The 12,779-nt window shown below is 41.8% G+C and overlaps 1 non-coding gene across 1 annotated transcript; it reads left to right on the top strand.

Moving 5' to 3' along the window:
- Nucleotides 1–238: 238 nt before the first annotated feature.
- On the top strand, nt 239–313 carry Trnas-cga. The gene has a single exon. It is a non-coding gene; the product is annotated as a tRNA-Ser (tRNA).
- Nucleotides 314–12,779: the final 12,466 nt, after the last annotated feature.

Raw genomic sequence — 12,779 nt, forward strand, 5'->3', positions numbered from 1 at the left:
TGGCAGAAGACGGTCCTCTGACTAGTATAATCTAATACTGTCTTCTCCTCCCTGTGTTCTACAGACAAGAAACTAGACTGGAAACAATCCCCAGGCTGTGGCTAAGCCATGTCTCCGCAATATCCTTTCTTTCAGGAGTGCTAGTTCTGCAAGGTTCGCAGGAGAGCGTCTGTGCTGTTTGAAAGGTAGGAGACGAGGTACTGGCAGAAGTAAGGCTGTGAGGACGGGGCGTGAGTCGTGCTTGGGTGGCTCAGTTGGTAGAGCACTTGCCCGCGAAAGGCAAAGGTCCCGAGTTCGAGTCTCGGCCCGGCACACAGTTTTAATCTGCCAGGAAGTTTCAAGAAACGCGAACTCCCAGCCACAAGGACGGAATTCAGATAAACGTGAGTATAGACAGGAGAAATGCTGTCAATTACTGAACACTGCGTACTCAAAGATGACTCCCCTACCCAGGGGCGAAGTCCAGAATCGTATAAGTTCGCAACAGTACAGTGCCTGAGTGTCCTAACAGTAACATCTCCTGAGAACAAAGACATCAAGTCCGTCTGTACCAACAAGAGCTGATACTGAGCGACCGTCAAACACAGGTGCTTCAAAACGGAAGTCTCATTCTCTCCACTGCTGGCTTCCCAGAAACCTCGCCCCCCCATCCCCCCCCCCCTTCTCCTCCTAACTTCAGAAAGCGAATCATATTCTCGAAACCACGGAATATTCTCCCTCTCTACAGATTCTTCCGAACGCCGACCAACCATATTTTAGTCTTTTGTCGTCCTGTTCGCGAGTAAATACCTATCCTCGTTAATTACGAATACATTCAGTGGTACGCTTCTCAGAATAAAAATCCTCAGACATAACCCAGCCGGCGTGATTTCCGATGTAACGCTTCCTAGTTTCTCTCTGCTGCGTCCAGGATTTTCAGAGTTTCCGAAGTGTGATTGGATTGAGGAGTTCCTAGATAACAGAACGCAGCATGTCATTCTCAATGGAGAGAAGTCTTCAGAAGTAAGAGTGATTTCAGGTGTGCCGCAGGGGAGTGTCATAGGAACGTTGCTATTCACAATATACATAAATGACCTGGTGGATGACATCGGAAGTTCACTGAGGCATTTTGCGGATGATGCTGTGGTGTATCGAGAGGTTGTAACAATGGACAATTGTACTGAAATGCAGGAGGATCTGCAGCGAATTGACGCATGGTGCAGGGAATGGCAATTGAATCTCAATGTAGACAAGTGTGATGTGCTGCGAATACATAGAAAGAATGCTTTACCATTTAGCTACAATATAGGAGGTCAGCAACTGGAAGCAGTGGTGATTTAAAATGGAATGATCATATAAAGTTGATCGTCGGCAAAGAAGATGCCAGACAGATTCATAGGAAAAATCCTAAGGAAATGCAATCCGAAAAAAGTAGATTACAGTACGCTTGTTCGCCCACCGCTTGAATACTGCTCAGCAGTGTGGCTCTGAGCACTATGGGACTTAACTTCTGAGGTCATCAGTCCCCTAGAACTTAGAACTACTTAAACCTAACTAACCTAAGGACATCACACACACATCCATGCCCGAGGCAGGATTCGAACCTGCGACCGTAGCGGTCGCGCGGTTCCAGTCTGTAGCGCCTAGAACCGCTCGGCCACCCTGGCCGGCAATATTCAAGGAGAACTGAAACTGTGGAGAGGGGCTGTGAGTCGTACTTGGGTAGGTCAGTCGGTAGGATACTTGCCCGCGAAAGGCAAAGGTCACGAGTTCGGGTCTCGGTCCAGCACACAGTTTTTAATCTGCCATAAAGTTTGAGTATTCAAGAATTCCTCAAATAAAGAGCCTGTAAGCTACTTCCTTTGTTGATGGTTGATGATGTTGTTTGGTTTGTGAGGCGCTCAACTGCGCATTCATCAGCGCCCGTACAAAGTCCCAATTGTTACACAGTCCAATCCAGCAAATGTCACGAATGATGATGAAATTATGAGGACAACACAGACACTCAGTCCCCTGGCAGAGAAAATCCCCAACCCGGCCGGGAATCGTACCCGGGACCCCCCTTTGTTGTGGATTACACTCCTGAGGATTCTCCCACTGAATCTGGGTCCGGCATCTGCCTTACCTGCGACTAGTTCTATGTTGTCGTTCCACTTTAAATCGTTCCGTACGCATCCTTCTAAACATATCACGGATGTAACTGCTCCAGTGATTGTTCTGAAATCGTATAGTCATACAGTAATATGTCTTTCGGCATATTTATTCAAAATACGCTACATTTTTTCATGTTCAGGTCAGCTGCCTATCCCTGCAGCAAACGCCGGTCCGCTGCAGATGTTCCTGCATTTTGCTACAATTTTCTGCGGTTCCAACTTCTCCGTATACAACAGCGACATCGGCAGAAAGCCTCCTACAACACTTCCTTGGGATACGCCCGAAGTTACTGTTACGTCTGAAGACATTGTAGTGAAAATCTAGACAGACAGCTTCGATCCTTTTACAAGTTTAACGTAAGAGCAGAACCACTTAGGACTTTCTGTAAAGTCGGAGGATGGAATTTGACTTTCGAATTCACTGAAAGCTCTTCGCATGGCTCTCCTTACGCTACTTTTGGTTTCGCTCAATTTTTGTCTATCTCTGAGGCTTTCGCTGTGTTTAAATTTGCCGTGACTGGATAGAATCCTACGACCCGCTTAGTGATTTTGCACTGGACCAGAATTTTGTTGGTTTCTCAACAAGATCTTTCACTAAGATATAACGGTGGAAGCTATTGTATATTTCACGCATTGATCTTTTTATAGATGCACGCGTTTCTACGAACTTTTGCCTGTCAAAATTTCCGCATTCTTTTTTTGAGCCGATGGTGCAACATCGTCTCCTTTCCAGCGTTTTCCAAACTGTGTTATTAAACCATGGTGAGCCTTTTCCATCCTTAATCCGTTTACTCAATTCTTCAGAGTGTGATATTCAGTCAGTGCAAATTTTGCCCATAATTCCTCTACGTCCATCATATTCGTTTTTAACAAAGGGAGGCCACTACGTACATATACTTCAAATTTTGTACGCCTTTAGTAGGCCATTAAAACCACATAATGTAATAGTAGTAAGGTGTACTAGTATGGCAATTCTGAGAGAATCGCAAGATGAGTTTTACCCGTCTAACATTAACCACTTGATTTTTAAAATAAATTTCTTTTTGTTCGTTATTGCGCGTTGCATTTTTTTCATGACTGACGTTCTATGACACTCGTTCAAGATCATAGTTGATCCGTTGACTCACTTGTTTTATTACAGAGGGCTGTGAACCCTCTGACCGAACACGCCGGTTAAGCACTTGACCACCATAAACTCTAACGACCAGAACATTGGCACAGTTACGTAAGTCACATAATATAAGCGTAAAACTACTCTTGCAATTTTCTCGGAATTTTCAACGTAGTGCAGCTCACTACTTGCACATTACGCTGTTTTAATTGCCTGCTAAAGGTGTAAAACGTTTAAAGGAAATCCGTGATCCCAACGTAGTGGCCTCCCTTTGTAAGACGCTAAAAACTTTAGCATAAATATTCTCCTAGACTTCTTGTTGAATATATTAACGTTGATAATGTATTGAACGGTAATCTCTGTCTCCGTACTGACAGTGGTGATAGCTACGAGGTGAAAATATTTCTGATGCGTGTGGATAACCGAATTAGCAGCTCAAGACATGGCCTTTAATACTGTGCAGCGCTTCTCGGGGGCTCGCGATATTGCAAACATATTGGCCGGACAGCAGCTGTGACGTCATGTGGGCGGCTCACGGCGTCTCATTTAACAGCTGCTGTTCGGAGGGTGCGGTTCGAATCTTGTGTTGTGTCCGCTTCCGTGATCCTCGCTTCTATCTTCGACGGCTCAGCCCTGTTACGTCGACGGAGATGGCTTCCAGAGAAAGGTAGGCCTTCCTACGAGCTAAACAATGTCTATTTTAAAATAACTCATGCGGTAAATGAATTTTTCATGAATTCCTGATAGCTGAATACCTCGTCCTTTATTGGCCTTGCTCTAGAATTGATGCGCCGACCTACGACATCCAGATTATGGAGTTTAGGTTGCACGAGAGACCTATTTCACCAAGAGATTGTTTAGCTGTACGTCAGTTACTTTCCGGTAATAACACTGTCTTTCCCCCTTCAAATTATTGGTTTCAGTGTATCATGCTAGTATTGAAGATCTTCCGTATTTTAGGAAATGTAGTGAAAGTATCGCACATCTGCAGTTTGAACCTTTAGCAAAATAAAATGCTTACAGTCAATATAGAGGCAAAAGGCTTTGCAAAATACTAAACTTTGTAAGTACATTTTCGAGAATTTGCGACATGTACACTCACTACATACCATCTTATTAACACTTAAGTACTTTGGTTGTGTTTTTATTCTGTCCTTAATTACAGACATTTTATAAAAGGTTCTTAAGAGTTTCATGAATTATCTGTTGCTATTTGTGTGTCATATTGGTATTATATCATATGCGGTACATTATTTCTACTAAACGTTCTACCCTTCTAGGGAATTAAACGTAGCGGTACATAACCGTGGTGTGTGTTATTTCGTAAAACAGATTCTCGCCGGCGACATTTTTTTGTCTATATATTACCTTCCACGACAAAAGAAATTTCTAGGTCTTCTTTCACGTGAAGTCAGAACTTTTTTCCGTATTGATGTCATACGTTCCTTATGTTGATCTTTGTGTCTTGCTCGTATTTAACGGATAAAATATGTCGTTCGTCTCACTAATTTGTGAGCATTGGTCTCGCATTATTAATATATACATATGCGCATTCATGAAATACTCTAGAATTTAGATGATAATTTCCGGTAACATAACTATCGAGTTGCATATTAGAGATGAATAGCGACCGTTCGTATTTGTGCATTATCTACAGCAATTTCATTGAATTATAATTACTTATTTCTCATCTTATTAGTATAAGAGATGAAAGGTGAAATATCACAGGAAATTTCTTGTCTCTAGATTACGCACAACTGTAGCTTTGCCTACTTGTTTCAGTACAAAGAAAACACAGTGAGCAAACAGTTTTCGGCATCCATAATCAGTATTTATTCTATTCACTCGCGTGCGCCTTGCGGAAAATTTCTGCTCCGTTAGAACTGCGGTTTGTGTAGCATTTCGACTTACCAGGCAAGCGACTGCTAGGCTAGGCCACGAGCAAACCGATGACGCCCGAAGTTGCCCGAAGTTTGCTGTTTGTGTCTGCGAGCTTCATTCGAATGGGGCGCGCTAACCGACGAATCGTTGCTAGATTGTCACGGTAGAGAGACTTCAGGCGTGACGATGAACGTAGCGAAAAATGAGCGTGCTGCTAAGGTGACGTACGTCATCGAGGCACTCCGAACTTCACCGGAGGAAGCCGAGCATTGGCGTCAGCGATAGCAATGGCTGTTGAAATGTGCTGCGGTAAGATAAGTACCGCCGCTTGACAGAGTATAGCTAAAAGTAGCTACAGAAACGCGTCATTCTCTGTTGGAAGTACATGTTTTATTGGATACTTTTTTGTTACGGAATAGATTAGCGGAATGGGCTAGGTTGAGCTGAGCGCCACAACTCTTTTCTTTCTTTTTTCAAGAAACATTACAGTTTTATTTCCCATTAAAAGAAAATAACATTCAAACCTTTATTCAATTTGAAAATTATATTATTTTAAAACAATGAAAGGGATACACTTCACCAACCTCCTCAGCAATTAGAAAATGCAAATACAATAATTTGTGAAAGAAAACGAATTGAATTGACAGATTTATAAATCCCTGATTATCCATACGTGTTGTGAAATGAGCGACGTGGAGGCTCTATAACATAAAAAATAAAATCAGCTTCCTTAACACAAACAACTATCCACATTTATGAGCACAGTCAATAAAATTGGCGTCAGAGGCGCGCGTGGGAATTCGAATGAATCCAAACAGTGGCGACTTTTGCGTCGGCACATTTTTTATTTGGTACATTGGAGCCGCACTCTAACCCAAGAAGAAAATTTTAGTGCAACTACACACCTGACCAAAATTCTAACCATACATTTATTTTTCTCTAATGTTCGTCTCTGTCTTACTATTTGTCTCTGACTGACACACACACACACACACACACACACACACACACACACACACACACACACACACACACATTCTGAAGAGGAAACCGTATGAAAACGTATGTTCCGTTTTCTATTGTTTGCTAAGTAAAAATGTTTGAAGATCGCCTAGAACAGTGTGGCTGAAAGTAAAATAACAAATCATTAGTAATTGTCATCTCGTGAAATACTATTTACATCTTCCGTTCAGAAATACCATCACCAGTGTCAGGGTATTTTTTAGTTCCTGTAGGCAAATGACGTCTTGCTGATGGGAGCTGGCGTCTCTATGCTTCTTGAGTAACACTGCTTTTGTCTCAACTGATGACTGCACGTATGAAATGTGGGGCGGAAGAGCGAGCGTAGTACAGTTTCGTATGAAACCGAATTTGTAAAAGTTTACAGTCGCGATCAATGTCAGAGCGCTACATGAGAAATGTTAAGACCATTCTAAGACAGCATCTTGAACTTTGGGAACACTAATTTTTGTAATGACATTGTGGTTACAGCTACGGTTTGTCGAAGGTTATTAATACGAGTTGTGTTACTTGTTCCTGCTAATTGTGTAGACAAGAAATTGCGTTGCTCGTTAATGTACCGTCCCTGTCTGTTTCGTCGGTCCATATTCCTAGTGCATTTAACTATATATAACTTCGTATTTTGGCCATTCAGTTTTTTTGTGTGTGTCACCTTGAATTCTCTCTTTTGTTGTTTATAAATTCACTTCGTGTGTAATTTCACTATGTGTTACCATCTATGTTACTTATCTAGTTATGCAAATTGAAGGAGGGAGGGAGGGGGGGGGGGGAGAAAATAAAGGAAATGAAAGTGATTATTGATATCAGTTGGATCAGGACTTTGTACGGCTTCAACGGCGACGAGTTGATATGCAGCTGATATCAATAATGCCTTTCATTTCCTTTATTTTCTCCCCCCCCCCCCTACTCCTTCATTTTGCATAGTACCGGGTGATCAAAAAGTCAGTATAAATTTGAAAACTTAATAAACCGCGGAATAATGTAGATAGAGAGGTAAAAATTGACACACATGCTTGGACTGACATGGGGTTTTATTAGAACCGCCCCATATGGCTAGACGCGTGAAAGATCTCTTGCGCGCGTCGTTTGGTGATGATCGTGTGCTCAGCCGCCACTTTCGTCGTGCTTGGCCTCCCAGGTCCCCAGACCTCAGTCCGTGCGATTATTGGCTTTGGGGTTACCTGAAGTCGCAAGTGTATCGTGATCGACCGACATCTCTAGGGATGCTGAAAGACAACATCCGACGCCAAAGCCTCACCATAACTCTGGACATGCTTTACAGTGCTGTTCACAACATTATTCCTCGACTACAGCTATTGTTGTGGAATTATGGTGGACATATTGAGCATTTCCTGTAAAGAACATCATCTTTGCTTTGTCTTACTTTGTTATGCTAATTATTGCTATTCTGATCAGATGAAGCGCCATCTGTCGGACATTTTTTGAACTTTTGTATTTTTTTGGTTCTAATTAAAACCCCATGTCATTCCAAGCATGTGTGTCAATTTGTACCTCTCTATCTACATTATTCTGTGATTTATTCAGTTTTCAAATACTGACTTTTTGATCACCCGCTATGTTTCACAGCTGTCGATTCCGCGTGACGTCTGTTCTTTCTGATACGTCTGACGGATCACACACCACGCATTCACGTAACTACTTACCTAGTACCGTAGTAGCTGCACTCACAAAACAAAAGCATTCGCGAATTCCTTATTCGTCGCCGTCCTCCACCATTGGGACAAGCTCTTTCCTCTTGCTTTTAAGGAGAAAATGGAGCTTTTATTCTTTTCACTTCATAACGTTCCCCTAAACTGATGTACATGGTCAGATTTCCCTCTGTCAAACAGTAATGAATATGCTTCCATCTTCTGCCAGTCTCCCTTCTTTCTCTTTTCATTTCCTAACCTGTGTCACCACATTTTCCCCTATCTTTTTTAACTGTGTTTTATCGCGTCCCTCTCTGTCACCGTGTGCTTATTGTGCTATTATAATTTCTAAATGTTCAGTTCTATATTAGATGTAACTTGTAACATGTAAAGTAAAGTATGGAGATTGTCTCGTTAGATGTAAGGATATGGAGCTCCTGATGTTACCAGATGAAATATGAAATCCCTCCACACCTGCTATAAAAATGGATGTACGAATGTATACATGTGTATTCCACATCTCCTCTTAAATTACTGGACCGATTTCAACCTAACTTGGTAGACATGTCACCTACTGCATGGAAAGAATGGCTGTGGGATTAAGAATTACCTACCTACGAAAGGAGTGTGCCTCTGCTTATACGTGTGTCGGTGGGCTGGGGGGGGGGGGGGGGGGGGAGGGGGAGTTAGAGAGGAGGGGCAAAGGAGATTAATCCATTATTTGACAATGAGAGCACTTAGTAACCTCAACAAACTTTTCACGTAATTTCCGTTACGAACGTATTCCTCACTGACGACCCCCAATAAAGAGTCTTGGCCTGGGAGTCAGTTATGTCCGCTACGCCACTGTGTAGTCTGTAACTGCCACAGCACTGACCGACCGACCAATACACACTTTTTCACACTGTTTGCAAGTGATTTTGTATACATCACTCTGTGCCAAGGGCTCATTTTGTCTTCACAACCGCATAAAATTTTGATATACGTGGTGTTCAAAAAGTCTCTCCGCAGTGCCGTATGATTGTTAGCCGCGCGTCCCTTATGATTGAATTGTGTATTCAACAACAGGGAGGACACTTTCAACATTTAATGTGAAAATTTGTAACTAAAAATGAATATTCAATAAATTAATAACTTGTATTTCACTGAGTTTCATTTCGGTATATGCATTGCGGCATACGGCACGCGTGGCTAACAATCGTACAGCACTGCGGAGAGACTTCTTGAACACCACGTACTATTGGTACTGTAAAATACAGGTCTGTAGTTGCAAGACTTTAACTTCATTTCAACGTTGCCTGAAATGTTTCCGATGTATGGAGTTATGCTCCAGGTTTTGTAATTATTGAATGATTGCTGTTGGCTAGCGTACAGAAGTGATGTAATTTTATGCATTTTATTTTTTCGTTCTGTATTATCAATCAGGGAAGAGATATGTTTGATAGTCTGCAGCTATGTTTGAAAGGCTGACTCAGATAATGGACCAGATATGAGGCGATCACCATCGAATGAAAATCTGCTTCTTTGCGGCTGTGTGGTGCTGGGAGCTTGCAAGGATGACCCTATCACTCGCTATGTTTTTTTTTCTGTAAATGCTGAACAAGTGTGCTCTTGTACTAATGTACTTAGCTCAGAAGAGCTTTCCAGATCCAATGAAAACTGAATTTTCTTACGTTGTGAGTTAAAATGCTGTAGTAATTTACCTAGTTGTCTAGTGATAGCGGTCCACAAGAGCAGCATATCATCGACCTGTCTGAACCTACACTTAATTTTACAATTCATTGGCTTTTACTATAAGAAAAATTTGTTCGAAACTATCCATGAAAATTTCCAATGGTGTAGGACTAAACGCTGAACCCACGCTAGGCCATCAGACTGATTATAGCTTATATTATTGTGAAACTGGAAGTAATTCTGTTCTACACAAATTTGCGTAGCATCGATTCTGTAATTTAATTCCACAGGCTTGTCTAAATGATCTGTTCATATGTTTATATACACATCAGCAGGAACTACTTTAAGTAAGATAATGACATCAAACGATAGTGGTTTAGAACTGGGTGGCATTTTCATAACTTTATTTCATCAACAAGAGCCATACAATTTCTGATACCAAACTTAGGTTTCAAACTGGTTTTCTTTTTAATGATGTAATCTAGCCCTTTCGTTAGTAAGTAACACCATGCAGAAATGTTTATGTTGTCGTACTGATTTCTCTTATTTTATTATGACACTCACTTCTCCCTTTTTAAATATTTTCGCATACAGAGTAGGAAGATGGAGATCGAAATTTCGCAAAAGATCTTGCTGCAAGAAATATTGTGTTTGTTTTAATGATTGTCATCATAGCGTGCTTGTCATGTTCATGACAATCTTTCCCCCGCCAATAAAACGCAGTCTTTTGTGCGCCCTAGTCATAAAATTCCTCTGTGTTAGGTTCTAATCCTTAATCCTCCTACTTGCTTCATTGTTTTCCTTTTATAAAGATCACGCTTATAGAGCGTTTGTCTGCATAGTGTGATGGTACCAATCCTTGATCTTCCTACGTGCCTACTTATTTTCGTTTTATGAAAATCTTGTTTATATATTGTTTGAGTGGCAATCTTGCACAGAAGTTTATGTAGTAATATTACTATTGTTTTTTTCCTCACTTAGGCTTACTGCAGTGTGAGAGAGTTTTTACCAGACGTGATTAGCTTTCATTTACGATGAACTTTCAGTGGTCATTCTACAAATACGATATTCATAACTTTGCTACGTTTTGCTGTCTATAGATTAGAAACAGTTATTCTTTATAAATTTGCGTGTCGTTTACTTACGGTACTTTTCATGTTCCTTTCGTGTTCCGAAGACCCCTTCTTTTCCCCTCGTGGGGGAGGATAAAGACGAAAAAATCTTCGCGGCACTTTCACATTTTTGGCGATTTTTCTGCTGTTCTGAACCGACTTTTTCTGTATTTACGATTTATTGTATTTTACTTTTGGAAAACTCCACAAAACTTGTCGTCACAAAAATATTACTGTAGTGCGGAACAGGTGAAACTACAGTAAGACACCTACGACGCGTGTGATGAAGAATAGTCTTACATTACAGTCAAGTGAAGATTGGGGGAAGGGGCGTGGGATGAAACTGACACTCATAAAAGTTGAAAATTGCTCTGTGGCCGTTGATTTGTAAACCATAAATACATTGTGGATCTAAATATGTATGTCACGAGTCACCGTGGGTGTGGTTCATAGTGCTAGAATAACGAACCCCCGCCACCCCCTCCCACCGAACCGCAAAAAAAAAAAGAACACTGTAGCTAGGTTCCACTTCCGTTAGCTACGCACGCGAAATATCACTTTTGATGCTATTCTTTCCTGCATTACAACTACCGGAAGGCGAATTTACATGATAAGGCCTGAATCGATTTTGCTACCCCGGTCAAAAGGCATTTTTTGCGTTGGTACTTTGTTTTGTAAGTATGACATATGGAAATCAGCTCTTCCGTTTCCGCTATAGTCAGCACGACAGCTGTTTTCTTCCAGTTGTGTTGGAGGTGTGCACCTTCTTAGTTAGACCTATATTTATTCTTCTCCATCCAGATTGGTCGACATTTTTAAAATTAAGTAGGAACCTGAAACCAGGCACGGTTCAAAATCGACATAGCATTTACCGGAGGAAATCCGCTAACTACAAACCGTATTACCAGAGTCGTTATGGGAGTTTATATATGACCAACGAGAAGCCGTTTTGGGAATTCACTTTACCAAAACCTGATGAGGAGCGCCGTGTAAAAAGTACGATCAGGGTCCTATTTCTTTTACCCAGCCCTTTTCTTCTGTTGCATCGCATTAAATAGGTACCAATGTCTTATATACAGGGTGGTCCATTGATAGTGACCGGGCCAAATATCTCACGAAATAAGCATCAAACGAAAAAACTATAAAGAACTAAACTCGTCTAGCTTGAAGGGGGCAACCAGATGGCGCTGTGGTTGGACCTCTAGATGGCGCTGCCATAGTTCAAACGGATATCAACTGCGTTTTCTAAAATAGGAACCCCCATTTTTATTATATATTCGCGTAGTACGTAAAGAAATATGAATGGTTTAGTTGGACCACGTTTTTTTGCTTTGTGATAGATGGCGCTGTAATAGTCACAAACGTATAAGTACGTGGTATCACGTAACATTTCGCCAGTGCGGACAGTATTTGCTTCGTGATACATTATCCGTGTTAAAATGGACCGTTTACCAATTGCGGAAAAGCTCGATATCGTGTTGATGTATGGCTATTGTGATCAAAACGCCCAACGGGCGTGTGCTATGTATGCTGCTCGGTATCCTGGACGACATCATCCAAGTGTCCGGACCGTTCGCCGGATAGTTACGTTATGTAAGGAAACGGGAAGTGTTCAGCCACATGTGAAACGTCAACCACAACCTGCAACAAATGATGCCCAAGTAGGTGTTTTAGCTGCTGTCGCGGCTAATCCGCACATCAGTAGCAGACAAATTGCGCGAGAATCGGGAATCTCAAAAACGTCGGTGTTGAGAATGCTACACCAACATCGATTGCACCCGTACCATATTTCTATGCACCAGGAATTGCATGGCGACGACTTTGAAAGTCGTGTACAGTTCTGCCACTGGGCACAAGAGAAATGAGGGGACGATGACACATTTTTTGCACGCGTTCTATTTAGCGACGAAGCGTCATTCACCAACAGCGGTAACGTAAATCAGCATAATATGGACTACTGGGAACGGAAAATCCACGATGGCTGCGACAAGTGGAACATCAGCGACCTTGGCGGATTATGTGTGGTGCGGCACTATGGGAGGAAGGATAATTGGCCTCCATTTTATCGATGGGAATCTAAATTGTGCAATGTATGCTGATTTCCTACGTTGTGTTCTACCGATGTTACTACAGGATGTTTCACTGCATGACAGAATGGCGATGTACTTCCAACATGATGGATGTCCGGCACATAGCTCGC

This window comes from Schistocerca piceifrons, chromosome 10, assembly GCF_021461385.2.
Source record: "Schistocerca piceifrons isolate TAMUIC-IGC-003096 chromosome 10, iqSchPice1.1, whole genome shotgun sequence".
NCBI classification, from domain to species: domain Eukaryota; kingdom Metazoa; phylum Arthropoda; class Insecta; order Orthoptera; family Acrididae; genus Schistocerca; species Schistocerca piceifrons.